We start from the raw sequence: 5342 nt of genomic DNA on the forward strand, positions 1-5342 counted from the left end.
CCTCTGTCTCTCTCTCTTTCTCTCTCTCTCTCTCTCTCTCTTTGAAAATCTCTCCCTAGCTCCTCTCTTTCATTCGCTTCCGTCAGAGCGGCGCGCGCCTTTGCGTCGTGATGTAGCATCCTTTGGCGAAATGTACCAAAAATAAATTGCAACCCGAATGCATCATTTTTGCATCATGCATTTTTATACTGGCCGTGAAGAAACGTCTGAAAATCTTATAGTTGCGGCACGGAAAAGCGACCTAAATGTACGATTTTCATAATTTGTAATGTACTCACTTACGCATACTATCCTTATAGCTCTATATAACACTGTTTACCGATCAACACAAAAGAAAACAAAAAGAGAAAACATATACCGATAGTATTTGAGATAGTGAGTGTTGACATTAAGTGAAGTATAAGTTCTGGCAATTACTGTAATTCTTATGACATTACTTTTGGTTTAAGCTAAAATATTTTTTAAAGGAATGATTTTAGAAAGAACAGACATCGATTTCATTCAAATGGGTGTAGCAGAGTGTATGTTAGGGGGATTTTATGTTTCCAGGGACACCACACGGCAAGTTATCTGTTCTGAACATCTCCCGATTTCTATGTCTAGAAAATATCTCATATTCAGATAATCGCAAAAATGTATATTGATACATAATTTCAGGACAGTGCAACAACGGTAAAACATCTGTTACTATATAGCCTATAGCACCAGTTCAGGCAGAATAATTTTGAGCTTTAGCGGGATGTTGGGAAACAAACTTTGATAGTTAGGGGGTTTAAATATTATAATGAAGAGATAGACATAGAAAACGGGAAATGTTCAGATCAGACAACTTAGTGGTGTCCCTATAGGTTATCGAAAACAAAACTATTACTTAGACGAGTGCTTATAAATTGCACTATTTTCAAGAATAAGTTCGTAAAAATCCAGATCTCTCTAAGATGTATTAAATGCGCTGTGTAGAAACGGCACAGAAATACAACTTTTGAGAATCACTCCTGACAAAATAAACAATCTATTTATATTTGCTATTTCCGAGGGTGCTGGTATCTATTAAATGGTATTAAATGAGCTTGAAATTAAGAAACAATGTAAACGTTTCATACACACACACACACACACACACACACACACACACACATATATATATATATATATATATATATATATATATATATATATATATATATATATATATATATATATATATATTTTATACACTCACAGTGTGGAAAATAAAATAATTTAAGTATTAAATTACAATTAGTTTTTGCAGGTTTTTAATTTTTCTTTTTTGTTTTAATGCCAAAAGCATAATTAAAATTAATAACTAGCCACAGGGAAAGCATTATATAGCACTGAGAAATTGATGTTTTTTTCAGCCAATGATGTTTTTGCTGTTAGCTTAAATCATAAATCATATCATAATTGCTGCATCATTCAATTCATGATAAATTGTTTTATAAGTATGACTTTCCAGTTGTTAAAAAATGGGTAATGCATTTTTCTATTGACTGGTAAATGGCAGTCCTTATTTTTAGTGAAAAATAATGGTTACCAATTTATTTTGAAATAACTGAATCTCAATAATAATAATAGATACAAGGCCGAATTGTATTAAGTCAATTATGAGTATGTGTTGGCTATAAAAGTAGTCTGACAATCAACATTTTGAATTGTGAATTTCCAAAGCAAAATGAAGTAGCAGGGAATTCCAGTGAGCTTAAATAGCTGAGCCTGAGCCTGAATTGCAGGTGCCTGAAGAATAAAAACTAGGAAAATGATTTCATGTGGCAGGGTGAGTAGCGTTGAAAATGAACACAAATGAACACAGCGTTTGCCAAAAACGAAAAAATGAACACCAAGTATTTACAAGGAGGGACAGCAATCACATGTTGATAAAGACAGACAGGCACTTAATGCAATATTTGCTGAACACGGTACATTCTGAGCTTTGCATACCTGGAGTATTTTTTTCATGATTGCTGTTCTGTAATTGTTTGCATCCAAGAGAATGTCTAAAGACTTATTATCTGGAATTTTGGATGCTTAATCAGCAGCAAAAGTTATGTGGTCTTTTACTTTTTTACTTTTCCTAGATCAGTACAATCTTACATTTAGAGAAAGCCAACTCCCAATGTCTGTTGCCAAGTGTTAAACATAGTGATGGATCTGAAAAAGTGTGGAAAAACCAGCTTTCATGACTGCTTTGCTTGAGCATATAACAGCCAAGGACTATGAAGCAATTTTGCTGAATGAGATGCACCCTAAGGGAACTACCCAATTCTCATATAGTATTCCCATATTCAGAGATAATGTTTACTCCAGGATGATGATTACTGCCATCCATGGCCTCCCCTTTCAGCAGATATAAACATAATGGAACCTTCATATGAAGTTCTGGAGAGTGTGAAGCAGGTTTACAGTATTTACATCTCATATATTCCCTAACGGTAGAAAGGCTTTCCTTCTTGAAGAACAGCCCAATAATCCACTACACAGAGCTCACAAGTCATGTATGACAACATTCCAAGAATGATAGATGTTACACTCAAGAAAAACAGCAGCCCTACTTCTGATTAGCTTCTTTAGATTTATTTATCAATATTTCCATTGTTTTGTGCACCGTCTATTTGTATTGAGTATATACCCTGATGTTTGTTTGTTTATTTTTAATGTGCTATATGCAGGTTTTTTACACCAGGAACATTTGACTTTTAAAACATGTTTGCCTGTTAACTTTTTGCATTCAGAGAATTATTTTTATCTCAGTCTGAAACAATATTATCTGTATTCAAATTTTAATTGGTACTATTAATATAGGGTTAATATACACTGGATTGTAATGTCAGATATTTATATTTAAAGACTGTCATTGAAACTATGCAATAGAAACACAGCTTTCAGCCTTCTTAAGTGTCCATACCTATCATTCTCTCCTGGTAGAAATGAAGGGAATGGACATGTGTCATCTTTTGTATTGGTATCATGTGGGCAGTGCTCTGCATCCTATGGCCTATATTAATGGGGAAATTGGTACTGTTTTAAATTAGTAACATAGATTGCTACCTGCGGTTGAGCCCGATCAGCTGTGACTAGCCTGTCATAGTTTTAGTTGCTTTTTAGGGGGTTTTTATGGAATATTTTATTATGCAATAACTTTGAAAAATATATCAATATATCTCTTCATCTACTTTATAAGTATTATAATTAAAAAAGAAGGAACACCTCATGTCTTAATACATTTTTGACAAATATGTCCTTGTTTGCTTTTTGAAATGTAGATAGTTCTCACTTTGTCACCGATTAACCCAGGGGATCCCCAATGATGTCACATGGGTAGTCCCAGTTACTACGCCCACACCCCTGGGGGAATCCCAGTCTGTCGGCATTGGCTCATTTTACCCTGTCTACATCTCTTCTCACCAGTGTTTCTCCCTGGTGTTTGTTTGTTTTGTCTAATTGACTTTGTTACAAATCGGCCAAATGTGAAATCTTCCTGGTTTTCCTGAGAGTTCGAGTGTTCCTCTTTCTGTCTGCATGCATACTTATCTTCTGACCAGTTTCTGCCTTTAGACCCTGAGACCTATCCAGCCCCTCCAGCCATCCTATACTCCTCACCTGACCATCGCCCATCCTTTGACTATCGATATACGTTTTGCCCCTAAGATCATTCCTGCTCCTCACATGACCTTTACCCGCCTCACGACTTCAACTCTGTCTTGCTTTTTGGATCCCGTTCTGGCTCTCTCTGGATTTGATCTGGACTGTTTTGACTACAATCTGTCTTGTGCCTCATTAAACCCACTCACTGTACGACAAGGCACATTACTGGGATGTCAGCAGTCAGACATCAGCACCGTGGGAGTCACTGGAATCTCTTCCTTTGGGACTAACAGCACCTGCTGCGGAGGTACAGAGTATCCACCAATATCATGCTGCCGCTCCACCAACCCCACTGGTCAGTGAACCATGGATTCCATCCCCCGGGCTGTACAACAGAGAACCAGAATCTTGCCAAGCCTATTTTGTCTCAGTTCTCTCTTGCCTTCGAGTTACAGCCATCCACCTTTCCTACTTAACGCTCGAAGGTTGCTTGTACTATTACGGGTTTGACTGGCTCAGCTAGGGAATGGGTGACTACTGCCTGGGACTCTGCAGCATCATTTTGAAAAAACTCATAGGTTGTTTTCTGAGGAAATGAGGAATGACAGGGAAGCTGTGTGTGAACAATTGCAGCTTCGCCAGGCAAACCGGTCAGTGTCTGATTATACTGTACAGTTTCAGATTCACAAGCCCAATACAACACATTTTACAATGGATTAGTGGAGAAGATCAAGGATGAATTAATGGCTTGTGAACTTCCTGAGTTTCCTTACCTATTGGCTGTCCCAGCAGAGTATCTAGACCTTCCACTGCAGAGTATCTTCATACTTTCACTGCATTGCTCTTGTGACTGTGCGATAGACTTATTGCTGGGTACTATGCCCCCTAGAGGTCGCCTGTACTTCCTGTCTACACCAGAAAGAAAGGCTATGGAAGAGTATGTTGACAGGGCTGTTGCTATAGGTATTACTCACCCTTCCTCCTCCCCAGCAGGAGCAGGGATTTCTTTGTAAAAAAGACAGATGGATCTCTCTGACTTTGCATAGACTACAAGAATCTGAATGAAAATTACTGTTAAGAACCATTATCCCCTACCTCTGTTGTCCTCTGTCTTAGACCTCCAACTTAGAAAAAACCCTAAGTTTTTTCTAAGTTGGATCTACATAATGCTTACCATTTGGTGAGGATCCGAGATGGAGATGAGTGGAAAACTGCCTTCAACACCCCCACTGGGCAGTATGAGTATCTGGTGATGCCCTTTGGGTTAACTAACTCACCATTCCAGGGTCTCATTAATGATGTCCTCCAGGATATGTTAGGCAAGTTTGTGCTTATGTAGCTGGATAACATTCAAGATGTCCGGGCAGTTCCAACAGATTGTTTGTCAAGGCAAAGTGTTAATTCCACAAATGCATCTCTTTCTTGGGTTTTATCATTGCTGAGGGTTATGATTCCGATGAATCTAGAGATGGTCAAGTGGTTAGCAGAATGGTCGTAGCCACAGACATGAAGGGAATTACAACCCTTTCTCTGTTTTGTAAATTTTTACCGGCGATTCATCCAAGGGTACAGCTTGGTGGCAGCCCCTCTTACTGCATTAACCTCCACCAAGATCCATTTTCAAAGGACTGGAGCGGCCTAAAGAACCTTTTCTGATCTCAGCGAATGTTTTACTTCAGTCCCTGTCTTACAGATTCTAGATCCTTCCAAGCAGTTTGTGGTGGAGGTAGATGCCTCGG

Source organism: Brienomyrus brachyistius, unplaced genomic scaffold, assembly GCF_023856365.1.
Source record: "Brienomyrus brachyistius isolate T26 unplaced genomic scaffold, BBRACH_0.4 scaffold49, whole genome shotgun sequence".
Lineage (NCBI taxonomy): Eukaryota > Metazoa > Chordata > Actinopteri > Osteoglossiformes > Mormyridae > Brienomyrus > Brienomyrus brachyistius.